We start from the raw sequence: 12,328 nt of genomic DNA, 5'->3' as shown, positions 1-12,328 counted from the left end.
ACTGCACCTCTCCAAGACACTGGCTAACACACTGGCAGTGGTAACACTGCAAGCTATCCTGTGATAAGCATAATGCAGTGCTGATGTACTAGGGGAAATATATATCTTCACTTGCACCTGGTGCTTTTATGATTGAATTTGCTGAAATTATTTATTTACCTCAATTGGAACCCATAATTTTTGGTCAGTGCATTGTGCTGACCACAGGATTGCTTGCAGTGGTCTCTGCAAACCTGTCATTAATGATAAAAAAAAAAAAAAGAAATTCTACATATAGCATGTTATCTTCTCTAACAATTAAGGTATGGCTGTTCCAGTCAGCATGGTGAATTATGTTTCAGTATTCTAAAAACATATGTTGAAGATTCCGAAGATCAATTGGCTATTGTTCTACATCAGTCAGGAAGGATTCGTGTGTACTTGCAGATATAAAAAGGTATCATAACAACTATTTGATCATTATTTTTATGTACCGGTAATTTATATTTATTTAAAAAGAAGGTTGCTCTAATCCATAATTAACAAATTAAAATTTTGTTTTTTCTAGTTTCTGTTATAATGCTCCCGCTTCTGGTATATTCGCCGAAATTTACATAGACCATTTAGAGCACACATCAATTAGTAAAATAGACAATATATTTTTTTGGTGTAGATTTGTTGATGACATTTTTGTCATCATCGACAATAGATCCACAAATGAAACCGATATATTAGATAAACTCAACACAATAGACCCCCATATAAAATTTTCCACGGAAACTGAAAACAATCGCAATCTGAACTACTTGGACATAACGATAACCAGACATGAAGACCACTTTCACAAACCCACGCATACCTCAAATACAATCAGAATAGATTCCGTCCACCCCAATACACACAAAAGAGCAGCTTACTACAGCATGATAAACAGAGCATTCAATATAACATTAACAAAAGAAGATTTAAACAAAGAATTAAAACTAATTCATGACATGGCTAAAAACAATGGATACAAGAAAGAAATGGTCAACAAAATCATTCACAAAATAAAATCCCAACCCAAAACCAAATTAACAAAAGCAGACAAATCCAAGAAAGATTACGCACTATTCACCTTCAATAATGTACACCTATATGTTTTTTAAAAACATAACTTAAGAAAAGCATTTAAATCTACACACGACAGTACCAACATCGTGCACAACGTCAGGACAATCAACAGCAACAACAAATACAACCACTCAGGGGTATACCGTATCAAATGCAATAACTGTGAGACAAGCTATGTCGGACGTACCAGTAGAAACTTCCTAACCTGATATAATGAACACATAATTGCGGTAAAACACAATCATTTTTCCTCAATAGGACAACAAGTCGAAGACTATAAACGTAGTTTCACAAACATCGAGAACGACATGCAATTCCTGAACATAAACCCACTCAACATAACAGAAGAATTTTACATCACTCTAGATCAGTATACCAATCCAAATTACAACATAAATGAAATTACAGAAAAAACTAACATCATCTTCAATACAGTTATCCCCGCCCTAAAAAACTCTTACCTTAAGATAATCAATAAACGGAACACGACACGCGACAGAGAAACATCAAACAACACACCTAGCTCCACCCCCACCCCCACAACAGCAACTCTCCCTACCCCTCACAGCAGCTAGTATGAGCCCAAGAAGAACACGAAGTAGTACACAACAAGCTCGCATATCAAACACAACTCAGCCACACCAATAATAGTAAGCACATATTCAAATTACCACACACAACCCTTAGACATTCCTCCAGCATAAAATATCACTCATAGCTCATTCTTATCTTCCACAGATAATATAATATCACTGCACAGCTACAAATGGGAAAGGAGCCACTACTTTGAACCCAACGTCACCCAAATTTTATGGACGTCACAGGACAACATGATTCGATTTTAACATAAAGCAACAAGATTCAACACACAGCAGAGCTGAACATATTTTAGCCTAATTCTATCCATACGTCTGGCACCCTTTTTAAAAATTGGAAAGTGTTTTATTCTTTGTATATACATGAAGACAAAATCTTTTATTCATACAACGTGACAATTTTACAAGCAAATCATATCATTTAAACTCCAGGAATAGCAACCAAGTGTACAACTATGTAAATAAGACTTGAACACAGAAAGTCAACCAATGAATTGAACAACACACAAGACACGAACGTTCATGTGGATGAAGTGTTCCTATATATATTGTATTCATTTTATATATATATAAGTTAGTTTTAAGTAGAGATGTGTTTTATGAACTAATTTTAAGGCCTAAAACATATAATTTTAGACATACAATTACATTGTCGCACATAGTGACATACACGCCAGATCCCGTTTCGACATGCCCCATTTGGATGTGACCAAATGTTTATTGTCATATGGCATTCCCTAGACAATATAATCTTAATCATAGCTTCATAACATAGATGTGAATGTATAGTTCAGCTGAAGATGACCCTATGTAAGGGGTCAAAATCGGTCCTGTAGCAAATAAGTATTGATAGGTGGAAATCCTTTCCTATTTTTAATAGTGTTCTACTGCTCGTTCATAATCATGTAACACTGGGGCTCACCAGTCAGTTGCTGTGGAGTGCCATATGGGTTTGTGACGTCCCACGGAATCGAGCGCTCACACGCGATTCGATGCTAATTCAGATACCACTCGTGCACGATGCTGTGTTGTAGTAGTCAAGCTAAACATTTAAACTCCGATGTGAAAATCCACAGCCTATTTCCACTCATTTGACCGGGTCAGGAATGGAATGAATTAATCCCCCTTCTAGCGGCGAGGAAGAGAATTGTGCCATGTGCCGAAGCCTGTCGCACTCTTCTGGGGCAATGATTAATGAATGATTAATGATCATTGGAGAGTGTTGCTGGGATGAAAGATGACAGGGAAAATCTGTCCCACCTCCGCTTTGTCCAGCACAAATCTCACATGGATTGACCGGGATTTGAACCACGGAACCCAGTGGTGAGAGGCCGGCGCGCTGCCGCCTGAGCCATGGAGGCTCTTAAAATCCGATGTAATGGATGCAGTTATGCAGACAATAATATTTATCATATAAATTAAAGGTTTTACACTATTCATATTTTAATTTGGAATACCCACTGACTCAAATATGTATTAATATTATGTAACTTGCACATATCTAGGTTATGTTAACCAGGCAGCTTGTATATATGGCAGGGTGGTGCGCCCACTAAAAAGGTCCTAGGGAGAACACTGCACCTTCTCCACCTTCTCCATATATCTCTTTCACCACTCCAGAGCCACGGCCACCAACTGCCTCACCTTCTCCAGACATCACTTTCACCACTCCAAATCCCTTTGGCCTGTGAAAAGGCATCACCTTCTAAGAGGCCCACTGTACGCCTTTAGGGTATGGAATGAAAACATTTTATAGTTGTAGTAGTGGTATCACTGTTCGTGTGTGTAGCGCTTAACATAATAATAATAATAATCATAACAATGAATGAAATTGAAAGCATGAAAATAAATTTGGAATCGTTACAACCCTATCATGAAATTAATTAACCCGTTCGGTGGGCAATGCGGCGAGATCCGCGGCTACAAGTTGCTTGCTCAGTGGGGAACGCGGATATATCCGCCGATTCAAATTATATTTTTTTCTCAGTTGCCTGCCTGCAGAGGTTTATTTCTTTTTCAGCAGCTTATTCTCTATGAGTCTGCCCTCTGAAGTGAATTTTTTCAACTATGTTCTCCCAATACCAATGTGTCATCCACGAGTTGCAACATAAAGAATGCAGCTGAGTCTGGGCAAGAACAACCTAAGGCCTAATAGCTCCGCGCTGAAGCTTTAGCTCATCGCCTAATCGTCCCTGTGATGTAATAATATTGCTGTAGAAGGGATTTCTAGAGATTATGACACTGGACAGACCTCTCTGATGACATTTTAGAACTGTGACCTGATTTAGGGTCATGATAAACGAAATGTTGGAATTTAGTGGGGAGAATTGTGATATTAGTGAAGTAAGTTCTGCCGAAGGGTAATTCGTAAGTGACAAGAAATGACCTGGAATAAGTACTGCAGGCTCGAATGTACAGGGTTTGGGCGTAGCTGATGTGAATGTTCAGCAGTCGCAAAAAAGATAACACCTGTTCGATTCCATTTCAAGTAGCGATCATGACAGTGGCAGTTGTGACGATAATACTGATTACAATCCGACCATTGCAAGTTCTTCGTCAACTTATACTGAAAATGGACAAAGAAATTCCCGCTTTGATCCAAATTTCCATCGTGATGTAAAGAGAGTGTTTTTAGGGAAAACAAAACTGAGCAAAATATTTTAATTACTTTTTATGATGAGATATGCCAGAACATAGCTTAACAGGCAAAAGATGCCGAGCAGGAAATCTCACACAAAAACCAGTTTAGTAAGATAAAAGGAAGGAATTGAAATCAAGACCTTGTCAGGACAAATACTGTTGCCGCAGGGGATTATACAGAAACCTAAATTAGGACACTATTTCTCGCAATCACTTGTTCACTACACCTATTTTCTATGAGCTGATGACAAAGAAGAGATTTTTTCTCGCCAGATTGAGTGGCCTGGCCAGCCTCCTGACCCCAACTTGGCAGGTTTGATTCTGGTTCGACCGGTGGTTTTTGAAGGTGCTCAATTATGTCGGCCTCTTGTTAGTAGATTTACTGGCATGCAAAAGAACTCCTGCGGGACTAAATTCCGTCACCTCAGTGTCTCTGAAAACCGTAAAAGTAATTAATGGGACGTGAAGCCAATAACATTATTATTATTATTATTATTATTATTATTATTATTATTATTATTATTATTATTATTATTATATTTTCTTCCACAGCATTTTATGTATCTCAGACAATGGGGTGAATAATGCACAACTTCCTCCCAAAATATACGAGATAAATCCAGTTTTTAACCACCTGTTAGCAAAATTTTTGGAAGCTTATAACCCTGATGGCAAAATGTCAATTGATGAGAACCTGTTGCTATGGAAAGGGTGGCTTATATGTAAGTTTACATAACAAGAAAAGGACCGCGTTTCGAAATGGAATTATATAAATTATGCGATGGCGAGACAGGTTATATAACATGACCTGCTTCCGTGTGTATCATAATGAACAGCTGTAAAGGACATAACACTGTGAAGACTGTAAATACTGTATTATCTGTATTGTAGTGGAATATAGTCCGTTTATGTCACTTATGAATTGTAGGGAGGCTATATAAACTTGATCCCTCGAAAGCGCTAACCAACATAACAGACAATTTCGTGAGTATTATAATTTATTCCATTGTACATCTTTTAAGTACATGTAAACTTTGAAAATCTACAATTTACATATACAGAAACATTTATTTACAGGCAGAGATTGATAGTAAACTGTCTAAAATATTCAGGTGAATGTTACTGTATAAACAAAAACCAGAGCTTTGCTGTAAAGAAGAAGCAATCTCGATTTCACAGTGTGAAAGCACTTAGTACTTTCTTGCACAAAGTATTTAAAATTTAAAATAATTGAATTTTTCAACAATTAAATACATTATATTCAAGTAAATATTTCTCTTTTGGCCCTTCAATAGTTCATTTTAGGGTGAGATTGTTTTTAATCAAGTAATTAAATATTTTCTTCAATCAGGGAAATTGCTCCCCACCTGAGAGTGAGCTAGTGTGTACCGAGCTCCCCACTTAAGGGGTTAAACAAGGTAAAAAACATGACAACTACCAGCAGGATGTGGATAGTGGAAGGAACCCTACGAGGTTATGAATCGAAGGACTTGTGTGGCTGAAACTTTGACCAAAGAATAATTTGGTTAATACCTGTTTATTATGGAAACATTAAAGAAAAGGAAATAAGGCACACTACCGGTAGCATAAACATGAAATAGAAATACAAACTCTGATGTAATTAAGTTGCAGTCTTACAATGATCGTGCCTATACTAGTCTTCATGCAGAATACTTTTAAAATTGAGTGGATATTCAAAGACAATTACAAGAACCAAGCAAGTGGCTGCGCAGTTTCTGTCATGTAGCTGTCAGCTTGCATTCGGGAGATAGTGGGTTTGAACCCCACTGTCTGCAGCTATGAGAATGGTTTTCCTTGGTTTCCCATTTTTACACCAGGTAGTCCGTGCTGGATGATGCAACAGGAAATGGCACAGCAAAATAAATGACCAATAACCACTTAGAAGTTACCTTTCGATTCATTTAAACCAATCATATTTCATTTTTTTTAAAATGTTGATGCTTGTTGTCTTGTCCTTGGAAATTTATCAAAGCTTGTATCTTGTGCAAGTCCCAGAAGAATTGACACATGCAGTACAGGCTGCCTACAAATTTCAATGATAAAGTTTAATACAATTTTTAAATGATCCAAAATTTCCTTGAAATAGGCCAAACATATAAACTCTTGCAACACACGTCATATCCTCACTTACTTAAAATTGAGCCTGGGCTCAATAAAAATAATTTAAATTTTGGGGAGGAAGGAGCGTATGACACAACACTGAGATCTTGATGCTGTTCTCAACTGGAACGTCCATTAAGCATCGAAGTATTACACCTTGACTTTTGGTTTTGCTGATATAGGTGTAGGGCCATCAACACCGGTCACTGCCAACACCACCTAGCATCGCCTTACAGTCCAATCATGGTAATTTGGTAACTTTCTGCCCAGCTCACCCATCTAGTGACCTGACTGAAAATGGAGACATGGATGATGCAGGAATTGCGGAGAGCTGGAGCATAACACACAACGAGCCGAAGAAAGTCTCCACATAAGGCTAGACCACAGCCTTAAAAGATCTGGAAGACAAAGAAGCAATGCTATGAATAATGAGATGTGAAGAGAGGTCACTTGAGAACACTGCCTTTGTGATGTCCAGGCCGTACTGTAGCGAGCGTGGGAAAGCAATCAGCTGATCGTTGGGGGAAGTTTGGCATGCGAGTTAGTAGAGTTAAACATAAATTTTCGCAGTTTTATTGAAATTTTTAACATTGGCCGCATGTTCACTCAGATATATATGAGACTGAATTGTCATCGACTGCATTATTTATTAAGTGGAAAGTCCTTAATTAGCAAAGAAAACTTGGAGTGAGCATGAATTTATGTAAAGCTATAGGTTAAGGAGATCGTTCTTCAGTGTTTTAATTTTGTAGTTTATTTGTGTAAAGTTATATTTATAGTGTAAAATTAATTGAGTTAGTGCATTATGTGTTTTATTATTAACCACAATATGTATATACTTGAATTAAGATGATCAGTGAGAGAAATCACCATGCCTAAGAGTTGCTGTATGTCTGGCTGCAAAGCCAATTATAAACAAGGAGAGTACACTCCGGTATTTGTGTTTCCTTCTGATGAAGAAAGAGTTAAGTTATGGAAGAAGGCTATTCCTAGGGAGAATTTAATAGTTAATCACTACACACTTTCCTGAAAATCAAATCCTGAGAGAAATAAGAGTGTCTCATCCAGATGGTGAGTTAAATATTTTTATTAAGTCATAAACATGGGTAATATTAGGTAGGCCCTATATTTCTATGTCATCAGACCTACAGCTTATCTGAATTCAGTGTATTTGAAAATTGAAGTCCAATTTATGCATTTTCAAAATGTATTGTGGAATAAGACTGCTGAGATTTTTCCTATCAAACTTCATATCATAGGCAACGGTACAAGGTTATTCCATGAAAATTGAATATGAAAATAATTGCATAGGCATTATTTGATGTTTAAAAATCTACAATTTGTATGCTATAATAATAATAATAAAATATACATTTTTTAGCAATAACTTTATTTCATGACAGTGGAATTAAGCATTTTGTAATTTTGGAGGTTAGTTTATTTGTAATCTCTCTTGTAGGTACTGAATTGGTGATGCCACGCAAAAGACTGGAACTGAAAACTAGTGCTGTACCATTTATATACCCCAACTTGCCAAAATATCTATTGTCAGATCCTTCTGTGCCTCGTAGTGATCTGGAGGATAGAAGGAGAAAGCATACCGAGTATGAAAATCACAAACATTCTGAGTGGTTGTTAAAGGACAATATTTCATGTGTAGAGGATCTTTTGGCCAACAGAAAGAAAGTTACCCCCAACAACCTGACTGGATTCTAGAAAAACATTGTGAAGAGGTTTATTTCCTAAAAATTGAATTTAATGAATGTCCTGCACTTAAGAAGACCCTTCTGATACATACAGATTTGAGCGTCAGATGGTATAAACATAAACGTTGCTTTCATTTTGGGCTCAGAGCTTGTCTGTAATTCTTATTCTAAGTTAGAAAACCTACCAACTGCCATCAGTGACATGCAACAAAATGATGTTGCACCTAACAACATCAAATATATTCCGAGTTTTCTAAAAAAATGTATTGAAAATTGTGGTGAAAACAAGTTGAAAGTTGGTTTGAATTTTGTTGGTGAGCAGCTGCACCTCTTCTAACCAGTTGAGGTATTCTCCAGATACTCTTGTTTTTACCTGCAGTTTTTTCCTGTCTTTTCCAGCTGCATACAAGTTTCTTAGGAGTTCACAGATTGTTGTGTTGCCACATCCTTCATATCTCATACCATTCAGTCTGTCCAGCGTTAACCGTGATGTGAATCAATCTCTTGTTAAGTATCTGAAAATGAAATGTGATACCCTCAAAGCTCATGAGAAACTGGTAGGTCTCCTTTTAGATGACATATATGTTGAACCTAGAATAACTTACAAGGCTAACAAGGTTGTGGGTATGGCCAAAAAAACCTCAGATGATCTGACACCAGCTACCACTCACTATTCAGACATTCATGATCTCATCAGTTTTATCAAAAAACAAGGATGTTGTGACACTGACTACAGTCAAAAATTCAAATGCAGATTTTCTTAAAAAATCAACACTTTCTGCTTTGAAGGTACTTCATCAGACAGGGTATGAGGTTATTGCAGATAATGCTAACATAAATGTTAAATGTTTCAAATTATTATGTCAGGATATTGCCATTCACCCTTATATTGCTCATCCTAGTGATAGTGAAAAGAAATGCTTCTTACTCTTTGATACAGTCCATTTATTGAAAAACATTAGAAATAACTGGTTGAATGAAGAGGGCAGCACTTTTATTTACCATTCAATAAATGACAGTAATGTAATTAAAGCGAGTAAATTTCAAGATGTTAGGTCAGTTTATATGGCCCAAAAGCAGAACATTGTTTAAGCATGCTCCTGGGCTGTCATACCGTGTGTGTTTTCCAAATAATCTAGAAAGTGAGTTTTGTTGTTCCATTGTTGGAGGATAAAACTATTGCAGCTGTCCACAGTGCAAGATTCAGACAGTACAAAAGAGTGGCTACAAATTGTAAGAAACTGGTGGATGACTGTAAGTGTAAAGCATCCTAAAAAAATGATTCCATTTAAGAGACAAATTTTGTGAACCCATAAGAAGTATGGAACAGGAAAACATTGAGTATTTGTGTTCCTTCTGCTCTTGGCTAAAATGTTGGGATGATATTGTTATCATGGACTGTCCAGAGCGTTGTGAAAAACTGAGCAGGCAGACATTCTCAGCATTGCTACACACCACTGAGACCCTGATTAAATTGTGTGCGTACCTCCTGAATGACCTGAAGCTGTGTTATGTTATGTTAGGTGTTTTCCAGGCAGATGATCTGGAAAGACGGTTTGGTAAATACAGGCAGATGAATGGCTGTAAGTATAACATCTCAGTTCAGCAAGTTATAGAGTCTGAAAGAAAAATCAAAGTGACAAGCTTGTTAAAGTTAAAGAATAGACAGTCTCTAAGTGTAGCTCAGATGCTAAATGACATCATTACAGCTTTGGATAATGGAACAGGTGATGATTGCCCTTTGCCAGAGCAGTTAGATGATGTGTTAAATGTCTCCCAGCAAACAGTAGTAGATTTCTCAACCCTAGAAGTTATTATATTTATTTCAGGTTATGTAGGCTTCAAAGTGAGTATCAAACAGCAGTGTGATTTATGTAAATCTTATCTTTTGACAGATTCAGATCTTATTTATGAATTATTTCCAGAAGAAAGATATATGAATTTTCTAAATCGAGGGGGCTTAATGTACCCATCGGACATGTCAATAGAACTTGGAATTGAGGTGTACAAAGTATTTTGTGTGTTAGTGTTAGATACATTAAAGATGGTATTTCTAAATTCAGACACTCCTAAGAGTGTCACAAAATCCTTGGCTTTGGAGTCAATGCAGTTGGCAGATTCCACAGTCATTTGTGACTGCGGAAAGAAATTGGAAGACCTGGCTGGACAGTGTATAGATATTTGGGTGAATAGTTTTTTAAATAACTTTTCCAAAATTCACACCAACTCATGTATTCAGCAAAGTGTTTCAAAGAGAGCAGACCTACTCCGTAGAGAAGAAACTGATGTAACTTCCTGTAAGAGGTCCAGGAAAGTTGCAGTGTTCATGGAGTGCAAACAGTGAGGTACAGAAATAATTTATATTTGTAGTATATTTTATTGGTATTTGGTTGCATGTTTTCTGTCAGTGTGTATATTGTGAGTGTCCCATTTGAGCAGAAAATGGATAAAATCCCTAGAATATGTCTCAAAATGTTAGCCTGTACTCGCAGAAATAAATGGATATAAGCAAGAAATAGAATGTTACGGGGAAGGATATACATTGTATGTCAGAATTAACAAATATTTATAGATAGGTTTTGGTTTTATAAGATGTTAAGAGTTCCTTAAGTAATTTAAACGAGTGTATTATTCAAGCGGAGTGTATGCTTATCGCCTTCAAGTACCCCCAAAGCATGACGTCATCAGAGCTACAGTACAGCCTGGACATCACGAAGGCAGTGCTCGTTAAGTACCGTACTTTCTACTAAAATATAACTGGAGTGTTCTTCTTAATAACTGACAATTAGAACTTGAAGTAACTAGTTTTATACATGTCCAAGAAGGCAAACTTTACTGTCATTTAGCTCCACAGAGTTAATACATCCTTTTCTCAGTGAGGCATCCAGTAAGCAAAATTTAGGGGGGGGGAAGAACAAAATTTTAGAAGAGAAATTCAGGAGTTTATCCGTTGACCCATATTACAATTTAAGCGAATATTTTAAAGAAAACAATAGTAAACTTTACATAACCTATAATTGAAAGAAGAAAATCACTTACCAAGAAACATATGCCCATGGGGATATCATCCAAATACATGACGATTCACGAAAGTAGCTTTACACACAGTTTTACTTCCAAATCATTTGAGCTCAGCAGGTATGACAGGTCAGCACAAAAGAGAAAACATCTTCCAGATAAATCAAATTATCCAAACTAGACCTTCATTACCAACTGAAGTATTACACAGAGAAAACTTACAATTTTAGGGCAGATTAATATACTAGACCATATCCTCATTTAATATATCAAAATTAACTTGAAGTTACCAACCTAAGGTGCATTCTTAATTTTCTAAAAAAGATTGGAAGATTAAATTTTAAGTGTTCAAGCAGCTCTAAACTAAGGTGACAATTATGCTTTATTACGTTAGCTTGCAACAGCGCTCACAGGACCAGTTGAAGGACAAGTCACAGAATGGAGGTTAATGAGTCACTATCCACGTCATCATGTAGGCCTACATTACCTTAAAAATTTAGCACTGATAAAAATCACATTACAATAGCACGTGTTATCATACCAGACAAGAAAATACAATTTAATCCTTAATACTGAATAGATGATCACATTAAATTTTCCATCAAGTGGCGTATTCAAATGAAAATAAAAATAGTACATAAGTGAACATACTAAAATCTGACTCGCTGATACAGAAAATAAAAAGGCACAAATAACACCTTCACGCCAAGAAATGTCAGATCACAGCATGACACACCATGATTACCATGCCTACCTATCCTCCACCAAACAGTAGTACAAGGGCACAATAAATTCACACTAACACTCCAGTGAGATGAACCCAAATAAAGAAATACCAACAGAAGAAAAAGGCAAAATAAACCTTCAATAATACTTGACTTCATCACACTACATGGGACTACCCAAGGACCAGTATCGTGCTCCCAGGAGGGTAATAAACCCTTAGCATCTTAAGTCCTAAGTCTCAATTCACTTGCCTTCCCAACTGAATTTAGAAATTCCTTACTCAGCCAGAAGACCCCGTAACCTACCAAAAATTAGTAAATTAATTTAGAAGATACAGCGACCCAGAAACTGATGGAATGAAAACAAGAACTATGAAAATTAAAATAAAGACAGAGTAAATATGATATTATTCAATTAAAGATATTTTAC

The 12,328-nt window shown here is 36.5% G+C and overlaps 1 protein-coding gene across 1 annotated transcript in view; it reads left to right on the top strand.

Moving 5' to 3' along the window:
• LOC136880897 (cytosolic phospholipase A2) overlaps positions 1–12,328 on the top strand; it is a 421,785-nt gene that overhangs the window by 316,944 nt on the left and 92,513 nt on the right. The gene's annotated exons all lie outside the window — the stretch shown is intronic.

This window comes from Anabrus simplex, chromosome 1 (genome assembly GCF_040414725.1).
Source record: "Anabrus simplex isolate iqAnaSimp1 chromosome 1, ASM4041472v1, whole genome shotgun sequence".
Taxonomy (NCBI): Eukaryota; Metazoa; Arthropoda; class Insecta; order Orthoptera; family Tettigoniidae; genus Anabrus; species Anabrus simplex.
The sequence above is the reverse complement of the archived record's forward strand: the minus strand, read 5'-3'. Positions and strand labels throughout refer to the sequence as shown.